At 40.2% G+C, this 25998-nt stretch overlaps 1 protein-coding gene across 4 annotated transcripts in view; it reads right to left on the bottom strand.

Annotated features, from left to right (window-relative positions):
* csrnp3 (cysteine-serine-rich nuclear protein 3) overlaps positions 1 to 25998 on the bottom strand; it is a 232378-nt gene that overhangs the window by 54664 nt on the left and 151716 nt on the right. For 2 of the 4 annotated variants that reach the window (XM_072579508.1, XM_072579509.1), the window contains one exon: positions 4702 to 4773. The exons of the other annotated variants lie outside the window; for them this stretch is intronic. The gene's annotated coding sequence lies outside the window, so the exon portion shown is untranslated. The remainder of the gene's footprint in view (positions 1 to 4701; positions 4774 to 25998) is intronic. 4 annotated transcript variants of the gene reach the window in all.

Consider the following 25998-nt stretch of genomic DNA (forward strand, 5'->3'; position numbering starts at 1 on the left):
GTAGTTGGATTATAAACACATGATTTGTACTGAATCATTTAAAAAAAATTTGATTCTGACATTAATAATTAGTTTATAATTGGACATAAAAAATAGACAAGCAGCTGATTTATGTTGTACACTACATTTAAAAGTGTTGTACTTTAATAGACACTAAGTTGTGTTAACAATTAAGTAAGTCTTCTGTTTCTGATTTGGTTTTAAATATCTTTCCATATGCTTAGTAACTAACTAAAGGTATTCCAGACTTAAACTAAGCTAGCTGATGAGTTTGTAAATCCCACAATAAGATGTAATTGTTCAACACTTTTTATTGAAACCAAATATTTTGATTGAACTTTTACTTAAGACTCAATGTGCTTTATGGATTTTAGAATGAAAGTTTTCAATCACACAAATCTACATGTAGAATTTTTGAAACACTTGAAATTCAAAGAATTGCCTAAAAATGGTACTAAAATAATAGTTTGAAATTATAATATCTTGGTTATTCAGGTCAACTTATGATGTACTTGTACTGCACTGGGAATATTACTTTGCAGTTTCCATTTCAGCCACTGTATAAACAACCAGCTCACAATATGTAGAAATAAACACAATAGACAATAGGTGCAGGAGTAGGCCAATCTGCCCTTTGAACCAGCACCACCATTCATTATGATCATGGCTGATCATTCTCAATCAGTATCCTGTTGCTGCCAATCAAAACAATAAACCTGGACATCCAAATTTGACCTGACTTAATCCGAACTGGAGTAATTATAACCTATCCTTGTCGTAGCAAAGTGACAATCAGATCAACTGCCTGACTTCTGACTTCTGCACCACCTTTTTTTTTTACTTACAATGGACTAAAAGCTATGTTTAAAATAAAAGTTAGTAAATAATGCTCTAAAGAAGCAATGCCTCATTAAATGAACTGAAGAGATATAACTGTGCTGCAAAATACAAGATGTTTTGACAGTTAATTATAAAGACTTATAAAAAAAATTACTTCACAAAAGAAAATAAATCAACGTATCATGTCTGTATTGCAGCTGATATCTGCATTGGAGTGATGCACTATAACCTTTTTAATAATTTACTGTACCATTTTATGTTTTTTTTATTACGTATTGCAGTACATAAATTATTCTCAGCTAAGATAGAGTCATAGAGGCCTACAGCATGGAGGCAGGCCTTCTGACCCAAACTGGTCCAAGGCAACCAAAGTGTCCATCAACACTAACCCCATTTTCCTGCACTTGGCCTTTTAAACCTTTCCTATCCATGTATTTGTCCAAATGCCTTTTAAATGTTGTTAATGTACCCACCTCAATTACATCCACTGGCAGCCCATTCCACAGGTGTACCACCCTCTACGTAAACAAGGTGCTTCCAGGTTCCCTCTTTCCTCTCTAACCTTAAACTGCCCTTCAATCTTCAATTCCCTAACACTGGGAAAATGACTGAGTGCATTCACCCTATCGTGCCTCTTATGATTTTATACACTTTTATAAACAGCCCCCTCAGTCTCCTACACTCTAAAGAAAAAAGTCCTGTTTGTCCAACCTCTGCCTATAAATCAGACTATTGGCAACATGCTTGTAAATTTGTTCAATTTTTCTAGTTTAATAACTTCCTTCCTACAGCAAGGTGACCAAAACTGTACACAATACTCCAATTGCAGCCTCACCTACGTCCTGTACAACTGCAACATAACGTCTCAATTTCGGTACTCAATGCCCTGACTGATGAAAGCCAGTATGTCAGAAGCCTTCTTCACTGCCTTGTCTACCAGTGACCCCACTTTCAGAGAACTGTGCACCTGAATCCCAAGGTTCCATCTGTTCCACTACACTCCTTAAAGCCACACCATTCACCAAACTCCTATATTAATTTGACTTTCCAAAATGCAAGACCTGCCATTTCTTGGCCCACTTCCCCAACTGATCGAGGTCCTGCTACAATTTCTGATAACCTTCCTCACTGTCCAAGATACCATCTATTTTAGTGTTGTCTGCAAACTTACTAATAATGCCTTGTACATTCTCATCCAAATCATTGATGTAGATAACAAACAGCAACACGCCCAGCACAGACCCCTGAGGCACTCCACTAGTCACAGGCCTCCAAACTGACAAGCATCCTTCCACTATTACCCTCTGCGTCCTACCATCCAGCCAATTGTGTATCCAATTTGCAAGATAGAATGACTGCAACCAGCATGTCATGGACAACAGATGTAGTTCCATGGACCTCATAGAGAAGTGATATCTAAAGAGGCCTGGAGATATTTGAAATATGCTATTTGATTTAAGTGGGTTTGCAGAACAGTCAATCACCACTACCAGTGGCCACATGATGTTTTTGCCTCGGGGGCCCAGAAGCAGAAAGATCAACAATAGATCTGTCTAGGACTTGGGAATGGGGGCAGTGAGGTTAAAAGGAGCAATATGGTCTAAGGTGACCCAGAAGCAGACAGACCAGTGACAGTATTATGTGGGACTAGGAAAGTGAAAGTAAAATGAGTAGTGAAGGCAGAGAGAATAGCAGTGAAGCTGTGTGGGATGCAAGGAGAGCAGCAGTGAGGTTTAAAGAAACAGTGAGCAAGCAGAGGTTCCAGAATCAGACAGGCAGTGATTGAGCTGCTTTAACAGGATCGAAGTCTGAAGGAGAACAGGTAATTGGTGAGTACTTCTCTTGTCTTGTGACCAGACGTTAAACTTAGGGTAAGGTTGTAAGTACAGCTTAAACATTTTGTATAGACAATTAATATAGGGAGGCAATGGCCTTAGAAATCACTAGGCTATTAATCTAGAGAAAGAAAGACTAAGGATCGCAGTTTCAATGCCACCATGACAGATGAAGGAATTTGAATTCAACAGCAATATGGAATTAAGAGTGTAACGATGACCATGGAACCCTTGTCAATTGTTGGGAAAGACCTATCTGGTTCGCTATGGCCCATTAAGGAATGAAACTGCCATTTTTACCGGGTCCCGCCTATATGTGACTCCAGATCCAAAGCAACATGCTTGATTCTTAACTGCCTGCTGGGCCATTAGGAATAGGCTAGCCTAATCAGTGATGCCCACATCCCATGAATGTACTTTTTTTAAATTAGAAAATTGAAACTACAAAAAAAAAGAAATTTAGTTAAGGTGTTCTGGGTGCTTGTCACCTAGCACCTTATTCCCAGTTGCGACAGTTTGGGCGGCCTTTAATCTCCAGCAATCAAACCGCCTAAACCTTTTATCAGACAGACTTCAGAACAGGTTAAATTTCACTTAATGATAGACACCGTATGTAATAATCTTTTAAACATCATAATTGTAATAAGTATTGCTTCAGCAGCACTCTAAGTGGAGACTATTTCAACACATCCTGACACACCTAGATGATGGAAAGGCTTTGGGATCAGGATGTGCATTGCTTGCTACAGAATTCCTAGGCTCTGACTGCTTTTTAAGCAACTATATTTTTGAAGTTGTTCCACTTAAGCTTCTGGTTAACTATAATCCCCCAGGATATAAATAATGATAATCCCCCAGGATATAAATGATAATCTCATTGAATGACAAGGGAGATGGTCATACGGCATGGTGGCTTAGTAATTAGCACTGCTGCCTCAGAGTGCCAGAGGCCCAGGTTCAATTCCACCTTCGGGCATTTGTCTGTGTGGAGTTTGTACGTTCTCCCTATGTCTGCATGGGTTTCATCTGGGTGCTCTGGTATTTCCCCCCCCTCCCCCCACCTCCTCCCCCCCACAGTCCATTGATGTGCAGGTTGGGTGGATTGGCTATGGAAAATGTGGGGTCACAAGGACAGGACAGGTAGGGTTTGGGTGGGATGCTCATGGTACCTGACACTTGTTTGGGGCAAACATTACAACATTACATACCAATTATCACCCTGAAATGTTGTCCAGAATTGGTGCATGCTGAAACAACTACTTCAGTACCTGAGAAATCATGAACAATGTCCAGTCAGTCAGTCATTGGCAAAAATCCCCACATCAGATTTTATGGGTAGATGTGAATGGGTTTTGGTTTTACAAACTCTGTCACTGGAATTTAGCAGATGTCAACACCCTCTTCCATCAGGCAGTAGGCACAAAAGTTTGAAAACACGAACCAGATTTATGAACAACCTCTTCCTTGTTATCATGCTTATGAATGGACCTCTCATATACTCGAGTTGATCTTGCTCTAAAGAAGTCATTGGATGGGTTTTGGCTCACCAGTCTCAGCATTATTACTGGGCTGTTTCTAGTTCAAGTAAAGTTGAACCTGGAGTCCAGTGCAAGCCACGTCTAGAACAGGATATACAAAAGCCTCAGTTGGGGACAAGGATAGTGTCTGCCAATTTAAATTACAGTGAAGATGGGGCATGAAAGTAGGTGACTAAGAAGTCACCACAATTTCCAGGGGTTCTCCATACCTGTAAACTCATCCAGAGACTTCTAAAAACAAAGTCTTACACTGGGAGGGAAAGCTCATTGATGGAGCAAATAAAGATGCTAAGGACCAAGACACTATTTTGAGGAACACCTGAATAGTGTCAGATCAAAGGAAGATGGCTATAGTTGTTTGAGTACAGCTCCAACCTGTGGAATGTTTACTCCCTGACTTCCAATGACCTTGGTTTTGCTAGTGCTCGCTGCTTTCTGACATGGTCCAGTGCAGCCTGAAATGACAAGGGCAACCATTTTCAGCTCACCTTTGAACTTCAGGTCTTTGTTCATCTTTGCCATAATGAGAACAAAAGCAAAATAGTGTGGCCGCTGGAAATCTGAAATATAAACACAAGTGCTTGAAATGTTCAATAGGTCAGGCTAATTGAGGAACCTGGTGTCGGGAGGTGGAAGAGGCCTGCAGAAATCGAGCCACCAATCCCCCCACCTTGCTACTGAGCCTGTCTATCAACGACTCCCAGCCAATGATCTCCCCCCCCTTCCACCATCATCACCACCTCTTCCACCATCACCACTGGTGGTGATGACCTAGTGGTATTATCACTGAGCTAGTAATCCAGGTAACATTCTGGGAATCCAGGTTCGAATCCTGCCACCCAAGGGATCAGATTTTAAATTCAACAAATAAAAATCTGGAATTAAGAATCTAATGATGGCCATGAATCCATTGTCAATTGTTGGAAGAAAATCATCTAGTTCAATAATGTCCTTTAGGGAAGGAAACTGCCATCCCTTACCTGGTCTGGTCTATATAGACTCCAGACCCTTAGCAATGTGGTTAACTCTCAAACTACCCTCTGGGCAATTAGGGATGGGCAATAAATGCTGGTCTAGCCAGCAATGCCTACATCCCATGAATGAGTCAGAAAAAAACAATTCTGTGGCAGCCTGAGTCAATTGGTGATTCTGAACTTCAGTTTGTGCATTACTGAGCAATAGACAGGTGCCAGCCCATGATAATGCCAGGGGTTCTCAGCAGGAAAGACACTCTCACCTAAGGTCCTTGACCCCAGGGAAAACTAGCTGTCCAGTTAAGTAAACTTAATGCTGAGTGTCCTTCCTAAGAGAAATGATGCAGGGCTTTTGATGGCTTTTCAGTTACAGGCAGTACATCCCCATCACCTAAATTCCACCCAAAGGTTACGATTTTTAAGTATCCCCCAAAATGGGCATAAAGATAGTGGAGCAGTCACTCCATTGGTTTGCTGATGCCATGTTAAAACCTGAACCAATCTGAAGCCCAGCTGCACCTCACTGACAACAGGAGAGCGGAAAATTAATTGCCCTTATACTAAAACAGGCAAGGGGAATGCTGATTGAGTAACATCAGGCAGTACAGTTTTTGAAGGCGGAGAAGGAGAAGGAATATATCTGTTGACTACATCAAAAGAGATGAGATCATTTCCATGGAGCATTTTGAAAAATATTTGCAATTTTAGTATAACTAGTGCATAACTAATGCTTTTGCCCGAAATGCTGATTTTTCCTGCTCCTCGGGTGCTGCCTGACCTGCTGTGCTTTCCTGCACCACTCTAATCTTGACTCTAATCTCCAGCATCTGCAGTACGCACTTCTGCCTAGTGCATGCACCCTTCGACCAAAAAAATTCACTTTTTGAACATCAAATACTCCTTATTTTCCATTTTACATTGAGGTAACTCAGAATGAGTAATGCAGTTCAGAACAATTAAAATATTTCTAATTAGACAAGTTCAACTGTTACTTTTCACGAAACCAGATAATTAGAACCTGCCAAAAATATAAATATAGTCAACATTTGAGGATAGCTAGGTCTGCCATTTAATACTTTCCCTGAAAATATGCTTATTTCTTAGTTATGTTTTACTGATGAGAAATTACTCCATTCTTTAGCTATGTGCTTGTTTAGTAGCTTTCCTTTTAATAGGTCGGTAGATTGAATTTCAGTAACAAGGTGAACCGTGATAAAAACATTAGCTTTGAATAGCCAGAAGGCATTTTGGCATGTGAACATTATGTTTATTTATTTAAGGTTTCCTGAACTCTACAGATAGGACGTAAAATATTCAGACAAACACAAACCTTTGAAATTATTACTGTCATTAGATTGCAAGTGTAATTTTTAAAAATTTGCTTATATACTGAATTTAAGTTGCAGTCTGTAATCATTTGATTTTCCCACAGTACCAAACGATTAAAAAAATGAATATTGATTGCTAGAATAGTTCTCAATCTTCCCTATTTTGCTGTTTGTAATTTAGATATGAAAATGAATGTCAGGAATTTTATAAATGATTAGTGACTATGGCAACAACAAACATATTGCTACACAATTATCGAATCAATACATCAAAGGAAGTATCCATGAAGGTGTACAAGGGATCTGAAAATACATTATGGCTCTCGTGTTATAAAGATTACACAGAGGAAAATTGAAATACCATTGTATACAATAGATGACACATCAAACAACACAATCTTAAAGCTCAACTCACAGACGAAAAAGACAAATGTTGATTATGTTCAGGGCTGAACAGAATGCAGACTTACTTTTCAACGCGATTACTAAGAAACAATATAATATTTGAAAAACCATGATGATTACTGGAATGATTTTTTAGAAAAGCAAGCTATGTTTCAGAACATTTCTTCAACACAACATGTAGGATAAGTGCATTGTTAATAGGTCAAGAAATATACCTTGAATCTACAGTAGCTCTAAAATGAAGTGATGCAATTTTCTGTTATCAGTCTGATATATAGCTTTGTAGCCATGACCATATTTTTTCTGGATGTCAGATATTTTTAAAATGCCAATTTGCAAGAGGTTCCCCTCATTAAAGTACATTTACAAAACAATTCAATGTATCTAGTAAATTTCTACAAGCAACATAAAAATTTGAAAAAAAAAACTGGTATTGGTTCTGTAAGTCCCTAATGATCATTATTGCTAGTAATCACTGATACTAAGAATTGATCATAAGCAATACATCCTATTGGTGTTTCTATTTAAAAAAATCTGTAAGAGAGTATTAAAAGCTATCAAGCAGGCATTTTGATCTGGCTATGGAAATTGGAGAATTAGTATTCTATCTTTAAGTTGATTGTTCCCAAGACATTATTCAGGATGCATTGGTGGTTATTACCCAACTACCATATCTGCAGTCTCAATTGATTCAGAATGGGGTACAAATAACTGGGCTTGACGAATTATTTTAAAAAAAGAGCGTAAAATCGTACCAGAGGGACAAAAGTACACTGTTTTAATGTCACATGATTGCTTTAAAATTGAATCATTACATAAATGAAACCTTTGGGTTTGCTTTATAATAACCCAAGTTGTACCCATAATGAATAGCATTTTGATGTGATTTTGATGATTGCAAATCATGCAGAAAATGGCAAGAATAATGTAAACTTTTACTTCATAAGAAAGTGAATAATCACAATAATAATACCTAATGCATCAAAATTGTATTATATAAAAAAAACATTAAATGATTGTATTAATACACCAAATGCAGCATTTGGTCTTTGAAATCCTTTTTCTATTTCATGTACCTGAAGCTAGATATAAAAGAAAGACTTAACCCCTCAGTTCATATAATGCACACAAAAATTATAAAGTGCCATAAACCTGATAAGGATGATGCTTCCTAACCTGCAGTCCAAACCACTTGCCATTAGTCAGGATTCAAATTTTCAAAATACTTGCAGATAGGACCATAATTAGGACTTAGCATGAAGTATTCCTTCTATTTTCAGTATTTATTGTAAAAATACTAAAGGCAAGACTTCATAGAATCAGTAAGATTTCAACACAGAATTACATTTAAAACATCTTGTTAACTTGTTTGAAGCATCTTGTACAATGCAGTTAGCAGAACTGGAATGAGCCTTCACTATCCGAACAGTAGGAGAAAGTGAGGACTGCAGATGCTAGAGATCAGAGCTTAAAAATGTGTTGCTGTAAAAGCGCAGCCTGACCTATCTGAACAGTAGAATGGAATCATTAAAAAGTGAAATAAACACTTTTTTTCACCTTACATAACACCAGTGGCAAATTGCAACCTCAATCTGCAGATGATGAAATAAATACAAATAGTATATAATGAAAATGACACAGATAGTGACTTGAGGCATTGTCCCTGGACATTTATATAACCAAGAACAAGTGCAATTTGAGGGACTTGCAACATGAAAGGTTTTTTTTTATGCATGGGATGAAAGTAGGATAGAACATGTGCTAATTTTTAATACACCTAAAGCATATTAATAGTCTGCTTTCTACAGTACCTCAGCAGAATTACAAGCTAATTAAAAATGTTTCAATGCCATTTTAAATTGCATGCACATAGATACATACAAATTGCCCTCTATAATGTACCCCTTCTTTTTATACTTCAATAATAGTGCAGAACAGTTACTACAGATAATAATAACACATCTATTTCATATGGGTTGTTCAAATACAATCTTTTGCTTTACTAGATAATGAGTACCTGTGCAGCATACATTCATTTAGCAACACCAAAGTCTCTCCAGATCTGAAACTGTTATACTTCCCAGCACAGAGAGAAATACTAGAACCATATGCTTTCATTGTTTAATGACAACAGCAGTGCACTCCACAAAGCATCATTAGCTTTTGCTGGCTGAATAGCTCCATTCTGACTCAGACTCCCTGTGCAATCAGACGGGAGGAATGTCTGAAACATTCAGATGTGCCAGCGTTTTACTCTCTGGGGAACTTTTTTTTAAAATCAGCTGAGGGAAAATATGGCTACATGCCAGCTTGATTTCAGCTACTACTGCATCTGAATTAATGACACAGGTTTCTTACAATATGTCTTGAACTTAAAACCTCTAGTCATTTGCCTGACGCTTGTGTACCGACAGGTGGAGGGGGAATCAAATAGGATCGTCACCTGGTTATCCTACAGTATTCCCACATATTATTGTACCTATAGTTACTATTCTTTAAAAAAAAATTGGTAAAAGTAGACTGTACTGCTTGTTTTTCTTTTAAATAAGAAAATTCGTGTCAACAAAAACCAACCTGGTCAGTTTCTGCATTTTAATTTAAAGAGGAATGTTTCAGGAATAAAGCTTTTGATAGAATTTTTGTTTGATTATGGAGGCAAAGGTTATTTGTAATAGGAAAGAAAGTGGTTAAGCATACAATCACATCTGGGATGATTTTATCAAGCAGTGGCACAGCCTCAAAGAGTCAAATAGATATTTTGTACATTGCTCGTATTCCTATTTTTGTTGGTCTTCCAATTTAAAGATCTCTTGCCAGGAGAACCACCTGGCAAATTGATCCCAACAACTGTTTTCTGAACTGTCCTATTCCAAGAGAGATAATGGATGCAATCAGTCAACAGCCCAGCATCTTATTTATGAAATAGAGTGGCTAGAAAATAAAAAATTCTAACTTGGGATAAACAGTAAAAAGACTTAAGTGTTTTATTTCTCATGTCCTTTAGGTCAAGAACTTTACTGCAATAATTTTACATTTGGTTAGAGAATTGCACCTCAGTTCTACCAATGATAGAAGCCACTGGACCTCAAGCTCAACTTGTGCTCTGTGTTATTTTAGCTAGTGACAGGTAGAATGACTACAATTGAACACAGCTAAAAAAAGAAACAAAATCTGCCAGTTTGCATTCGGATCCCCACAGGAAAATGTGTCCGAGAGTCCATTTATGGGACTCGATCTCATCCTCAACAAGTTACCTGTCCCAAATGTAACTGTGACATTATTGGTAAGAGAGTGTTCTTGTGGCACAGTAAATAGCTTGCTCTTCCAGAAGGAGAGTCAGCAGTTGGCCAACAGGTCCGAAAGAGGCCCACCCTGCAGATATAACATCTACAAGTGGCTTAAAATGTTGCAAAGTGGGACTTCCATCCTGCAGCGGGAGAAAGAACCACATTCTGGAGCTGCTGCTTAATCAGCTGGGTTCAGGTTGTGGGGAGGAGCGCATGTGTGTCCACAGAGCAACCCCTAAAGATTGCGGCTCTCATTCCTTTGGCTCTTTTAAAAACTTGTTAAAATATAACAAGCCTGTGCTGAGAGTAGGGGAACACTACAGACAATTGACCATTTAACATGTATAATTGGGGGGGGGGGGGGGGAATGTTAAAGGAGAACCCACCCTTTTTATGCACCTGCTGTCCGCCCCCTAAACATACACCTGTCAGGGGGACATAAAATCTAACCCGAATTCTGATCTTTACCCTGAGGGTATACTCCCTGCTGACACTACCAATGCACTAAAGGTGACAGCTTCAGAACAGATCTAACATTAAAAACTAGTTATTCATGGGGCACTGTGGATCATCAGCACCAGTATGGTGTGTATTCATAATCCATAAACGCATGGCACAGTATAATATTCACTTTCCTATTAAACTTACAAGGGCCATTCAAGGTCCAATGAGAATTGTGGGAGAGTTTGCCAGAAGAACCTCCAGGCAAACAAAACTTGATATACTTAATAAAGCTACATTGGACTATGTGTAAATATTTTCTAGTTCTATTCTAATCTATTCCATTCTATTTTATTCTATTCTAATTATTCTAATCAACCTATACATCTCAGGAGCAGAGGGGACTTGAACGTGGGTCTCCTAACTCAGATTATAAGAACACTACCACTCAGGTCCCCAAGATCTTTGCACAATGGGCTTAGGTCACTAGTTTGAAGCAAATGTTCAACTGCCTCATCAATGACTTACTCTTGATGGTCTGAAATGTGCGTATTTTCTGCTAAGTAGTGTTCTGTATCATTTTCAACATTATGAATAAGAACAATTCTGTATTGAAAGGGCATCAAATATTATAGGGAGAAGGCAGGAAAATAAGGTTGAGAATCATATCAGCCATGATGGACCAAATGGCCTGATTGTGCTCTGAAGTCTTATGGTCTTACAGAATGCAGAAGTCACCTGTACCTGCATTCAGCAAGACCAGGACAGCATTCAGCCGTAGACTGATACGTGTTAAATAACAGTTTCACCACACAAATGTCAGGCAGTGTCATCTCTAACGAGGGTATTTAACAATTTTCCTTTGACACACAATGTCAACACCATTGCTTAAGCTCCCACTATCAACATCCTGGGGTTACCATTTACCAAGAACTTGACCAGCTATGTAGGTACTGTAATTACATGAGGTCAGTGCTAGAACTCTATGGCACAAATCACAGTTTCTGGCTCTCCAAAGCCTATCATAAAGCCATGGAAGTCTACAGGTGTTACTGGCCCATTAAGTCTGAGCTGGACAAAAACAACCAACAAAATCCTTTAATCCCATTTTCCAGCACTTGGTCCACAGCCTTGCATGCCTTGGCAAAACAAGTGCACATTTAAATCCTTCTGGAATGTTCTGAGGGTTTCTGCCTCTACCACCCTTACAGACAGTGAGTTCCAGATTCCCACTAGCCTCTGGGTGAAAATAAAATTCCTCACACTCTCTCAAAACCTCCTGCCTTTTACGTTAAATCTATGCCTCCTGGTAACTGATCCCTCCACCAAGGGGAGAGGTTCAATCCTATCTACTCTGTCTGTGCCTATCAGAATTTATAATGGCAATCATATCCCCTTCAATCTCCTCTGTTCCAAGGAAAACAGCCCCAGTCTGCCCAACCCATCTTCATAATTAAAACTCTTCAGTCCAGGCAATAATCTAGTAAACCTCTTCTGCAACCTCTCTAAGCCATCACTTCCCTATCATATGGATTCTAAAACTACATAATACTCCAGCTGTAATCTAAGCAACATTTTATACAATTCTAGAATAACCCCGCTGCTCTTAAATACCATGCCTCAGCTAATAAAGACAAACATCTCTAAGGCTTCCTTACCAGTACCTACCTATCCTTCTAACTTAAGGGAACGGTAAGCATAAACACCAAGGTCACACAGATCCTCAGTGCTTCTCAGGGTCCAAGTGTTTACCATCTATTTCCATACCTGGTTTGTCCTGCCCAAGTGCATCACCTCACATTTATCCAGATTTCATTTGCAACTGATCAATTCACCTGAAGAGCTGGACTGTATGCTCTTCTTATCTAAAACCTTCCTCCTCATTATTTATCACCCCACCAACTTTCATAACATCCAGGAACTTAATGATCAAACTTCCTACATTCAAGTTATTTATGTACAATGAGGAAGGGCTCAAATATTGATCCTTGCAGAACCCAACTGGGCACAGGCTTCCAATCTCAAAAATATACCTCAACCTTCTGCTTCCTGAAAACCAATTCTGGATCCATTTAACCAAATTTGCATGATCCCATGGGCTCTTACTTTCATTTTTCAAAGCCCTGAAGTCCAAGAACCTTTTCAAAGCCCTGAAGTCCAAGAAGACTACATTGTTCAATCAATTTAATCAAGTAGTTCAGAGATGACATCCCCTTAACAAAACTATACTGATTAATCTTGTTTAATTCCTGCCTCTTCGTATTTCTTCTTCTTAGGAATTATGCTTCACAGGTCATGGATCGATAAAGGTACCTTTAAGAGAGCTATTTTCTGGCAGTCTCGACATACTGGCGGTGTGGCAGTTCTCCTCTCAACTGTTCAATTTTCCCCAATCTTATGCCCCCAAAACATTGGACTGTGTTATTGGCTTTTAAAACTTCAATATACTAAATTCAAACTTGATTGGAATTTGGTAGCTTTAAATAGATTGCCCTAATTCAAATCTGTTTTTGTCTCTAGGCAACCAGCTACACTAAGTGCTGGACCACATGCTACATCGTATCTTCTTGAGAACACTTGGTACTATCAGGTAGTTTTGCTTGCTTTTAGTTTTTTTTAAAAAGGTACAGTGCACCCACATCTTCATATACTGTCAAAAACCGAACAGCCTGTTTATTCAGCATTCCCTCTACCGCATTAAACATTCACTACTTTTCTTTTTCTTCATTTGGGCATGGGTAGCAGCAATGTGTGTTACCTACCTGATGCACGACTGTACCTCACCACCTTTCAAAAATGATCTCAATCATTTAGCAATACAAGAGCAGCAGTGTATGCGAACACTATTATCTGCAAGTTCCTACTCAAATCACACACAATCGTGTCTTGAAACAATTTAGGCATCCCTTCACTATCACTGGGCCAAAAGTCTGGAACTCCCATCTTCAGGGCACTGTGCATGCACCTCCATCACTTAACCACAGCAGATGAAGGAGGTGACTCCAAATAATCTTCCCAAAGGCAATTAGGATGGGGCGATAAATGTTTATAAGATCAAAACTAGAGTTGACTGTGATGCCCCTGTGGACAAATAGCCTGCCAACACTTACAAAGAAAGAACATCCATTTGGGCAAGTTTCCAATGGTGCCTGCTTAACTGCAAAACAGTATCCCAGCAACAGTCGGAAGTGAGAAAGGAGAAAACTGATACAAAAAAAAATCTGAATGCAGTTGCAGAAGGACTTGCGGTTCCTCAGTCTACTTAGTTATGCTTGAAGTCGATGAAACCAAGAATGTGCATAATAAGAGCATAATTAGCATACTATAGCCTTCGCCATAAGATCTACATGATCGCTTTCAGAATTTAATTAAATCACTGCAAGTTATTTCTACGTTCCTAAGAATAACTGCGAGGCCCAGTTTCTGCAATACATATTAAATATTTAAAATTTATTTGAAGCACATTACTCAAACATTCAGGAAAAGGGTGTAATTTATTAAGTGTGACGAGACTGTAAAGTATAAACTTTTGCTTATTCAAGTCAATAAAATGAATATTAGAATGCATCTCCTTATTTTTGAGGATTAGAGAAGTCAATTTAATATTTAAAGAATTCTTAATCTGGTAAGAAGTTAAAACAATTTCTTATGGAGTTAGAGCAGTCACTGACTTTTCTTTATTTTTGCTCTATTCTTTATCAATTTTGGTTTGGAGCAGTGAACTGAAAATAACCTTTGGACTGTGCACAGAATCTTGTGTTGAAAAAAAATGATTGACTGGTTTATTGCTGTCACATGTACCGAAATATAGTGAAAAAGTGTTGTTTGATATGCTTTTACAGGCAGATTATACTATTCAAGGTGCACAAGGGTAGCAGAACAGAGTGCAGAATATAGCGTTACAGAGAAGGTGCAGAGAGAAAAAGAGAGATCAGAATTTACATTTCGGAAGTCCATACAAAAGTCTGACAACATTTGGGAAGAAGCTATCCTTGCTTTTGTTCATATATGTGTTCTAACTTTTATATCTTCTGCCTGATCTAAGAGGGTGATCGAGTATATAACTAGAATGGGAGGGGTCTTTCGTTATGTTAGTTGCTTTCCCAAGGCAGCAGGAAGTATAAATGGAGTCAATGGATGGAAGGCTGGTTTGCGCGATAGACTGGGCTACATTCACAACTCTCTAGGGTATCTTGCAATATTGGGAAGACCAGTTATCTCACCACAACGTGATGCATCTATGAAAGTTGGTAAGAGTCCTTGTGGACATGCCAAATTTCTTTTGCGTTCTAAAGAAGTAGAGACATTGTCATGCTTCCAATCATCATGTTGATGTGAGTGGACCAGGACAAATTATTGTGATTACTACTCACAGGAACTTGACACTCTCGACCATCAGCACTTCAGCACCATTGATGTAGTCAGGGGTGTGCCTCCATTTCCTGACGTTAATGACCAGATCCTTTGTTTTGCTGATATTATGGAAAGATTGTTAGCTTTACATTATATTACTAAACATTCAATCTCATTGTTGTTTGAGATTTGACATACAACAGTGGTGCCATCAACAAACTTGTAAATGGAGTTGGGGCAGAATTTGGCCACACAGTCATGAGTGTATAAGGAGCATATTGGGGGTTGAGTACACAGCCTTGCAGGATACCAGTGTTGAAGATTATAGTGGAGGTGGTGTTGTCACCTATTCTTACTGATTGCGGTCTATGGGTCAAGAAGTCAAGGATCTAGTTACAGAGCGGTCAGCCGTGAGGCCAGGCCAGGAAGTTAATTGCAGGTTGTTTCTGGACCAAAATTTTCAACAATCTTTTCAACACCATGGGAAAGTAATAGGTTTAGCCAGATAGCATATGTTTAGCTATATTAAAAAAATGTCAGTACCTTCGAATAGTGCCAGCAAGTCTGGGAGACAACATAATGGTCAAACTGAGGGAGGGGCTGGAGAGCTTGAACTGGATTTTGGACTGTATTTCTGGGAGTTGCTGTTAATGCTAAGACAGAAAGACTTGAAAGTTCTCTTCCTGACCTCCCTTTATCAGTCATTGGAAGTCCAGAAAATATAAACTAAGGTATAAGTATTGTCAAAACTTCCTCAGAGTGAACTGAAAAGGTGGCCATGGATGATGTCTTCAGAAAATAACCAAGAAACAATCAAAGATGCCCATGGAGCAGTGCATCATGAAAACTGCTTATGTAATCTGGCCTGTTTTGTTATTGCTTGTATTTATCCTTTAACTGTCTTGTGTGTGAATCGGGCTGAAAACAATAGTTATATCATTTGTTTAAGGTACATACTAAGTGTCTGGAATTGATCACTCTCAGAGTCTGGGTTTGGTTCTTCAAAACGTCTAGACAGGAGCCATTGGAGTCAATTTTGAGAGTCTTTGAAGGAATTAATTTTATTGTGTTCTAAACACTGAGGTAGGTAGGCTAATGTGGTTCGTCTGTCTCCTTATTGTAAGAACAATTTCAAAGTTCCTTTCCCTAAAACCATTCCTCTGAAACATTTGAATCAGACTTTTCAAAGATCAAAGGAATTTACGTTGTTAATTTATGGTGAAAATTTGGAATTCTTTCTACTTAACACAAATTTTAAGTTAGCTAGCAGTTAAAAGAACACAGAACATAGAACTTTACAGTGCAGCACACACCCTTTGGCCCCTGATACTGTGTCGACCTGTGAAACAAATCTGAAGCCCATCTAACCTACACTCCATTATCATCCATATATTTATCCAATGACCATTTAAATGCCCTTAAGTTTAGTGAGTCTATTACCATTGAAGGCAAGGCATTCCACACCCATACTATTCTGAGTAAAGAACCTACCTCTGACATCTGTCCTATATTTATCACACCTCAATTTAAAGCTATGTCTGCTTGCACTAACCATCACCATCTAAGGAAAAAGGCTCTCAATGTCCACCCTATCTAATCCTCTGATTATCTTGTATGTCTCAATTAAGTCTTAGAGATGTACAGCATGGAAACAAACCCTTCAGTCTAACTCGTCCATGCTGATCAGATATCCCAACCCAATCTAGTCCCATCTGCCAGCACCCGGCACATATCCTTCCAACCCCTTCCTATTCATATACTTATCCAGATGCCTTTTAAATTTTGCCTCCACCATTTTGTCAGGCTGTTCATTCCATACACATACCACCCTCTGTGTGAAAAAGTTGCCCCTTAGGTCTCTTTTATATCTTTTCCCCTCACCCTAAACCTATGCCCTCTAGACCGGGACTCGCACACCCCAGGGAAAAGACTTTGTCTACTTACCCTATCCATGCTCCTCATGATTTTATAAACCCCTGTAAAGTCACCTCTCAGACTCCGATGCTCCAGGGAAACCAGCCCTAACCTATTCAACCTCTCCCTATAGCTCAAATCCTCCAACCCAAGCAACATGCTTGTAAACTTTTTCTGAATCCTTTTAAGTTTCACAATAAGGAGACCAGAATTGCATGCAATAAACCAATGTCCTGTACAGCTGCAACATGACCTCTCAACTCCTGACTCAATACTCTGACCAATAAAGGAAAGCATACCAAACACCTTCTTCACTGTCCTATCTACCGGCGACTCCACTTTCAAGGAGCTATGAGCCTGCACTCCAAGGTCTCTTTGTTCAGCAACACTCCCGAGGACCTCATCATAAAGTGTATAAGTCCTGCTAAGATTTAACCCCTTAACTTTCTTCTCTCTAACAAAAAAAAAGCCTCAAGTCCCTCAACCTTTTGTCATAAGACTTTCCCTCCATACCAAGCAACATCCTGGTAAATCCCCTTTGCACCTTCCCCATCCTTCCTATAAAGCGGCAACCAGAACTGTACATAATACTGTAAATGCGGCCGCACCAGTGTTTTGTATAGCTGCAACACGACCTCATGACTCTGAAACTCAATCCCCCTACTAATAAAAGCTAACACACTGTACGCTTTCTTAACCACCCTCTCAACCTTGGTGGCAACTTTCAGGGATCTATGCACATGAACACCAAGATCTCTCTGCTCATCCAACATACCAAGAATCTTACCATTAGCCCAGTACTCTGCATCCCTGTTACTCCTTCCAAAGTAAATCAACTTGCACTTTCCCACATTAAACTCCATTAGCCACCTCTCAGCCCAGCTCTGCAGCTTATCTATGTCCCTCCGTAACGTGCAACATCCTTCCGCACTGTCCACAACTCCACTGAATTTAGTGTCATCCGCAAATTTACTAACCTATCCTTCTTCACCCTCATCCAGGTCATTTATAAAACTGAGAACCAGCAGTGACCCCAAAACAGATCCTCGTGGTATACCACTAATAAATGAAGTGCAGGATGAACATTTCCCATCAACCACCAGTCTTACAACTGGCCAATTTCTGATCTAAACTGCGAAATCACCCTCAATCTCATGTCTCCGTATTTTCTGCAGTAAAGCAGCAGCTCTGTTCACTAGACATTAAACATTAGTTTCAGAAATTAATGCTACTGGTTTGGCATTGGATTAAACAGGCAGTGGGTGACAGTGCGTTCATGTTAAATGAGTATGATTGGATGTAAACAGGATTAATTCTGACTTGTCTGGGCAGTTAAACGCTCTGACTTTCCAACCAGGTTCAACAGCTGGCTTCACTCCAAGGCACATTCAAAAACTTTCTTTATTGAATATGGGGGAGCAATTCTGCTCTTAATTGTCCCAAGAAAGAAATGGCAGCCTGCTCTATACCCAAATTAACCCCATTCTTTCCAAGTGACCCTCTAAAACCTGTCCCTTGACTTGCCCGTTTGTCTTCCTGAGGTGACAGTTGCTCATTTCCAGCAAAGCGTACACCAGTTGCGCCTACTGCCTTATGCTCAATTCTGGTGGACTTACCATTGACCAGGACCAGACACATACATCCCATGGCGGCAAGAGTAGGGTTGTAAAACGAGGGATCTAGTTTAAAAATAAGACAGAGATAAGGAAACTTTTTTTCTCTGAAGGTTCAGAGTATTTGGAATATCCTTCCTCAGTGGATGCAAAATCTATGGATATTTTTTAAAAGGCAAAAGTAGATAGATTCTTGATTACTAAGGAGATGAAATACTATTGTGGATATGCAAGAATGTAGAATTGAGGTTACAATCAGATCAGCCATGATCTTATTGAATGGCAGAGCAGACCGGAAGGGCCGAGTGACCTATTCCTATCCTTGGTTCACAGGTACGAGTAGGTCCAAGGCTAGGAATGCAGTGGCAAGTAACTCTCCTCTGTCTGTCCAAAACCTATCTATAAGGAACAATAATGTAGAGGTGCCGGTGTTGGACTGGATGGACAAAAGTTAAAAATCATACAGGATATAGTCTGACAGTTTATTTGGAAGCAGCACTCCAAAAGCGAGTACTTCCAAATAAATCTGTTGGACTATAACCAGGTGTTGCATGATTTTTAACGATAAGAAAAAAACTCATAGGATGGATACTCTCCAGTTGCCTGGATGAATGGAACTTCAATAACACAAGAGGCTCAACACCATCCAGGACAAAGTAACCCCTATAATTGACACCCCTCCTTAAACACGCACTCTTTCCATCATTGACGCACAATGACATCAGTGTATACCATCTACAAGAAGCAATCTATAATTCATTGCAACCCCTTTGAAAGCAGTTTCCAAATTCCAAACCTCAACCACCAAGGACATCAGCAGCAGATGCATGGAACACCATTATTGCTGGATCAAACTCCCTCCCAAACAGCAGTGTGTGTGTACCTACAACAGATGGCCTGCATTGGTTCAAAAAAGTGGCTCAAACCCACCTATTAACGCTAACAAGGGAAGAGCAACAAATGTTGGCTTTGTCAGAATTGCCGACTGCATGTGAAAGAATAAAAAAAGGTTGAGACTGACTCAGAGGTTTGTTCAAGTTTACCCTAATATCTTTGCTTTTGTACTCTATGCTTCTACTTATAAATTGCAGGATTCCATTTGACTCCTAATCACTTTCTCCATCTGTCCTTCCACATTCCAATGATACGTTATATCCGCAAGCTCCTGAGCCCCCATTAGGATTATATTCTTTATTTTACATTGCCTAGCCTCAGACCTCCTACCAAAATAAATCATTTCACTGACCTAGTATTGAATTTCATCTGTCACATGGCCACCTATTCCATCAGGCTACGTTCTCTTGAACTCTGTTATCTGAGCTCAGATGACAGAACAACAGTTTTTCCAGCATATGGTCATGTTTGAGGCAGGTGGGTCCTCTGTACCACAAATATAAAAGGGGAACACTCATGCACAGGTGTAACGATCACCTTGTTTAACACAGAAGGATTAAGGATTATGAGAACTGTGCACCACTTTGCACATATGCTCCATTTAGTGGAGTGTTTAACACCCTGGAGAAACACATGACAATCTAACAGCACACCTGCAGCTCTAAACATCTGTCCTCGTTCTAAAATCCTTCTAAAAGCCAACAAATGTATGGACAATACCAGATTGAAACAAAATTCTGATGAAATATGTGACTCATTTAACAGAAGGACACTGAGAACATCAGACTGAATTTTAAAGGGAACTGGCTACATGTTAAAAGTTTTACGGAGGGTTTCCCTCCATGTGCTCTTGCAAGATTTCCTAAAATATCCTCTGAAACTCATCTGATCACCAATGCATTATGCCTCTATGGCCTCCTGCTTGTTCTGTTTTCCCTCTGGCCAGAGACAGAGTACTTGCCACTGCAGGGATTCACAGCCCAGCCATGCATCAGTCAAATGCTGACAGCCAGGATAGAACATAGGCTTTTCAGCTCTCTATTTCATTCCGACCTTTTACCCTACTCTAAGATTAAACTAATCTACGCACACTATCATCCATATGCCTATCGAAGAGTCGCTTAAATATGCCTAATGTATCTGACACTACTATCACTGCTAGCAGTGCATTCCACACACCCACAACACTCTGCGTGAAGAACCTACCTCTGACATCTCCCCTAAGCCTTCCTCCAATCGCCTGAAAATTATGCCCCCTTGTGATAGCCATTTCAGCCCTGGGAAAAAAAGTTTCTGGCTATCCACTTTATCTTGCCTCTCATCATCTTGTACATGTCTGTCAAGCCACCTCTCATTCTTCTTTGCTCCAATGAGTAACACCCTAGTGCCCTCAACCTTCCTTCATAAGGCATGCTCTCCAGTCCAGGCAGCATCCTGGTAAATATCCTCTGCATCCTCTCTAAAGCTTCTACATCCTTCCTATAATGAGGCGACCAGAACTGAACACAATATTCCACGTGTAGTCTAACCAAGGCTTTATAGAGCTGCAGCATAACCCTGCGGCTCTTAAACTGAATCCCCCTGCTAATGAGAGCCAACACACCATACGCCTTCTTATAAACTTGGCTGGCAACTTTGAAGCATCTATGGATATGGACCTCAAGATCCCGCTGTTTCTCCACATTTCCAAGAATCCTGCCTTAAACCCTGTATTCTGCATTCAAATTCAACCTTCCAAAATGAATGACTTCACACTTTTCCAGGTTGAACTCCATCTGCCACTTATCAGCCCAGCTCTGTATCTTGTCAATGTCCCATTTCAACCTACAACAGCCCTCCACACTACCCACAACTCCACCAACATTTGTGTCATCAGCAAACTTACTAACCCACCTTTCCACTTTCTCATTCAAATCATTTATAAGAATCACAAAGAGCAAACGTTCAGAACAGATCTCTGCGGAACACCACTGGTCACCGAGTTCCAGACTGAACACTTTCCATCTACTACCACTCTCTGTCTTCTATGGGTCAGCCAATTCTGTATCCGATAGCCAATTTTCCCTGGATCCCATGCCTCCTTACTTTCTGAACAAGCCTAACATGGGGAACATAATCAAACGTCTTGCAAAAATTCATGTACACCACATCTACTGCTCTACATAGGGTTGTCCTCCACTATGCAGATAGTGGGAGAGGAACCAAAGTGAAATGCTTTTCAGGGCATATAGGTGGCATGGCTGCCATTTCTTTGCCAATACAAGTGCTGCACATTTGTAAATGCATTTCTATTTCAGGACTGAGCTGCACAGATTAACTTTCATTAGCGTTATCCTATCCTACAACCCTGTCTAAGGGAGTGCTATTCTTTCCCCAGTGCTCAGTGCAGCCTACAGCTTAGTCATGGCTACCATCATCCTGCACTGTACCCTGACAAAGGCAGATTGGTTGGGACTCACAATGATACCAAACCAGTCGGCAATAACCCAGATGCACATGGACTTCCTGAACTTTGTACATTGAGGTTTCTGTCTTCATGATTATTATCCTCTGGGTATCAGAGCATGCTACCTCAATCCCCACAACTTCCCTACCACACAAGTGCCCTCTAATAACATCCTTTGCTGATCAGAAAGCTGACCCCCAGGACTGATCGTGCACACTCCCTGGACTATAATAGGATGGACCTGATCCTGACTGACCATAGCCCAAGTACTTGGATAAATATTGGAGGATGCTTTTTCCACAACTCCTGGCTGAAGGCTGCTTCCCTTGGCATGACTGGTTCACAACTCCCCTAAGACTTTGAGAAAAGTCCATTTGTTTGAAGCATTTGCAATTTTTTGCTCAGTACATTGCAAACCCGTGGTGTTGGAAGGAGGTTGATCACTACTGACAACCATGACAAGCTGCCTGGCATTGTGTCTGTACTAAACAGCAAGACAATACAAATGCAGTGTAAGCCTTTAAGCTCTGGCTGGGTGGGCAAGGCACCAAAAGGCAAGGTAGAGATGCTGTGAGTATCCAGGTGGGCACACTGTGAATGGACGCTAAGGGAGCAAGTAAGGAATCCTGAAGAGCATTCTGGTGCAAACTATGAAACGGGTGCCTGTCCTTCTGTGCACAACAATTGTATCATGATGAAAGGTACCAGTGTGCTCCAACGTGCAGCACGGAAAGTGGAGAACTGTATTGACAGTGAGTTAAAAATGTGCCATGAAGATAGAGTGAGGCTGGTAAACGTCAGATGCCAATTTCAGTAGATGAAGGTGTAAGTGGTCATTTCTAATGGACCTGGCTCTGAGGTGGTGTTGCCTAAGATGGAGGCCTGGGGGAGCAAGTGGCAAACTAAACATTCAAACAGCTCCAAATGGGCAATTCACCACAAAACTTGCGAGATTCGAGTCTCCTTGCTTAAAGCTTGGTTGGAGGGAGAATCTCATTTCTGCAAATTTGACCTGGTTTTCCTAATTGCTTGGCTCACACTGTGTAGTTCAAAGACTGGGAAGGTTTGGCCTCAGGTTCTTATTTACGTAATGATATATTATGATACAATGATAGTAGGTTTGAACTGGACCAGTACTTGATCACTTGATAGCACAGCATCAATACTGTGCTATTTTAGAGTGCTGATTTTGAAAAAAATGCAGCCTACAGAGTCAAAGTTAATTTTAGATCAGATATGTACTTGTTTTTAGATAGATTTTTGATAGATTAAACATGGCTTCTTACTCAGAGAGAACTGGGGAAGACCATCAACATAACTTCTTAAAATGCTTTGTTGTTTGAGTCATTTTTGGCAATTATCTTTCTCTATATTTTTATACACAATTGTTTTCTTTTGTACGATTTGTACATTTCAAGCTCAATTTTGGTTATACCACAAAATGTTCAGCAATGCTCAAGTTTCTTTTTATCTCACTTTTAAAATTATTGGAATTTACGAACTTTGAATTTTTACAAGAAGAATAGTCTGGCTACTCAGTACTCCAATTTACTTCCTGATCCAAACGGATATGCGTAACTCTGGTGTTTTAGCTTACAAGGAAAAAAAATCGAACATCTCACAAATAAACGTAACATTTCAAACACAAGATATCTCAGCTTCGTGATTTCCATTGATATTTTCATATATTTGTTCAACACCTATCTTCCTAATCCTAACTCTGCCATCAAGAAAATATAGTTGGAAGCTCAAACACAGCTCTCACTGAGCAAGATATCCTTGTGTACCTACCATCAGTGCATTTAAACAACAGCATTAGAAACACTTGGGATGACAACATTTTATTGTTGCCTCAGTGGGGAATGGCATATGCTGGTAGCCTAAATAAGAAGAAAGCATTTTTAGTGAGGATTAGAGAAATTCATAATTTTAAATCTAGACTTTGACTTTAAACTGCTGATAGACATCAAAGAGTCACAGCCTCAAAAGTCTTTCATCTTAGAGTCACAGTGATGTACAGCATGGAAACAGGCCCTTCAGTCCAACCCATCCATGCCGACTAGATATCACAACTCCATCTAGTCCCACCTGCCAACACCTGGCCCATATCCCTATTCATACACCTATCCAAATGACTTTTAAATGTTGCAATTGTACCAGCCTCCACCACTTCCCCGGCAGCTCATTCAATACACGTACCACCCTCTGCGTGAAAAAGTTGTCCCTTAGGTGTCTTTTATATCTTTCCCCTCTCACCCTAAACCTATGCCCTCTAGTTCTGAACTCCCCCACCCCAGGGAAAAGACTTTGTCTATTTATCCTATCCATGCCCCTCATGATTTTGTAAACTGCTAGAAGGTCACCCCTCAGCCTCCGATGCTCCAGGGAAAACAGCCCCAGCCTGTTCAGCCTCTCCCTATAGTTCAAATCCTCCAACCCTGCCAACATCCTTGTAAATCTTTTCTGAACCCTTTCAAGTTTCACAACATCTTTCCGATAGGAAGGAGACCAGAATTGCATGCAATACTCCAACAGTGGCTTAACCAATGTCCTGTACAGCCACAACATGACCGCCCAACTCCTGTACCCAATACTCTGACCAAAAAAGGAAAGCATACCAAATGCCTTCTTCACTATCCTATCTACCTGCGACTCCACTTTCAAGGAGCTATGAGCCTGCACTCCAAGGTCTCTTTGTTCAGCAACACTCCCTAGGACCTTACTATTAAGTGTATAAGTCCTGCTAAGATTTGCTTTCCCAAAATGCAGCACCTTGCATTTATCTGAATTAAACTCCATCTGCCATTTCTCAGCCCATTGGCCCATCTGGTCCAGATCCTGTTGTAATCTGAGGTAACCCTCTTCGCTGTCCACTACACCTCCAATTTTGGTGTCACCTGCAAACTTACTAACTGTACCTCTTATGCTTGCATCTAAATAATTTATGTAAATGACAAAAAGTAGAGGGCCCAGCACCGATCCTTGTGGCACTCCACTGGTCACAGGCCCCCAGTCTGAAAAACAACCCTCCACCACCACCCTCTGTCTTCTACCTTTGAGCCAGTTCTATATCCAAATGGCTAGTTCTCCCTGTATTCAGTGAGATCTAACCTTGCTAATCAGTCTCCCATGGGGAACCTTGTCAAACGCCTTACTGAAGTCCATATCAATCACATCTCCCGCTCTGCTCTCATCAATCCTCTTTGTTACTTCTTCAAACAACTCAATCAAGTTTGTGAGACATGATTTCCCACACACAAAGCCATGTTGACTATCCCGAATCAGTCCTTGCCTTTCCATGTACATGTACATCCTGTCCCTCAGGATTCCCTCCAACAACTTGCCCACCACCGAGGTCAGGCTCACTGGTCTATACTTCCCTGGCTTGTCTTTACCACCCTTCTTAAACAGTGGCACCACGTTTGCCAACCTCCAGTCTTCTGGCACCTCACCTGTGACTATCGATGATACAAATATCTCGGCAAGAGGCACAGCAATCACTTCTCTAGCTTCCCACAGAGTTCTAGATTACACCTGATCAAGTCCTGGGGATTTATCCACCTTTATGCATTTCAAGACATCCAACACTTCCTCCTCTATAATATGGACATTTTGCAAGGTGTCACCATCTACTTCACTACTTTCAATATCTTCCATATCCTTTTCCACAGTAAACACTGATGCAAAATACTCTTAGTATCTGCCCCAACTCCTGCGGCTCCACAGCTGATCTTTGAGGGGTCTTATTCTCTCCCTAGTTACCCTTTGGTCCTTAATGTATTTGTAAAAACCCTTTGGATTCTCCTTAATTCTATTTTCCAAAGCTGTCTCATGTCCCCTTTTTGCCCTCCTGATTTCCCTCTTCAGTATACTCCTACTGCCTTTATACTCTTCTAAGGATTCACTTGATCTATCCTGTCTATACCTCACCTATGCTTCCTTTTTTTTCTGAACAAAACCCTCAATTTCATCCAGCATTCCCTATACCTACCAGCCTTTCCTTTCACCCTGACAGGAATATACTTTCTCTGGATTTTTGTTATCTCATTTCTGAAGGCTTCCCATTTTCCAGTCGTCCTTTTACCTGTGAACATCTGAGCCCAATCAGCTTTTGAAAGTTCTTGCCTAAT

Source organism: Chiloscyllium punctatum, chromosome 10 (genome assembly GCF_047496795.1).
Source record: "Chiloscyllium punctatum isolate Juve2018m chromosome 10, sChiPun1.3, whole genome shotgun sequence".
NCBI lineage: Eukaryota > Metazoa > Chordata > Chondrichthyes > Orectolobiformes > Hemiscylliidae > Chiloscyllium > Chiloscyllium punctatum.